The following is a 714-nucleotide window of genomic DNA, read 5'->3' on the forward strand; positions in this document are numbered from 1 at the left end:
TTTAATGCATTAATGTACTATGATGTTTTCATGTCTTACTATATTATGATGTTTTTATGAGTTTTTATGCATTGATATAATATGACATTTGTATGAATATTTATGCCATACTATACTGCTGTTTCTTTGACCTTTTATGGTTTACCGTACTGTGTTGTTTTCATGACTTTTTATGCATAAATAAAAAGACAATTTAATGCCTTCCTTTATTTGGTTGGTTGTATGACTTTTTATTCCTTACTATACCATGTCGTCTTTATGACTTTATATGCCTTACGATACTATGTCGTTTTTATGAATTTTTATGACTTTTTATGCCTTACTATACTATGTCGTTTTTATGACTTTTTATGCCTTACTATGCTATTACATTTTTATGACTTTTTATGCCTTACTATACTATGACTTTTTATGCCTTACTATGCTATGCCGTTTTTATGAGTTTTTATACCTTACTACACTATGACTTTTTATGCCTTACTATACTATGCCGTTTTTATGACTTTTTATACCTTACTATACTATGACGTTTTTATGACTTTTTATGCCTTACTATACTATGACTTTTTATGCCTTACTATACTATGCTGTTTTTATGACTTTTTATGCCTTACTATACTATGTCATTTTTACGACTTTTTATGCCTTACTATACTATGACTTTTTATGACTTTTTATGCCTTACTATACTATGTCGTTTTTATGACTTTTTAT

Source organism: Seriola lalandi, unplaced genomic scaffold, assembly GCF_002814215.2.
Source record: "Seriola lalandi dorsalis isolate HSWRI2012SDOR001 ecotype SW California unplaced genomic scaffold, Sedor1 jcf7180002052130, whole genome shotgun sequence".
Classification (NCBI taxonomy): domain Eukaryota; kingdom Metazoa; phylum Chordata; class Actinopteri; order Carangiformes; family Carangidae; genus Seriola; species Seriola lalandi.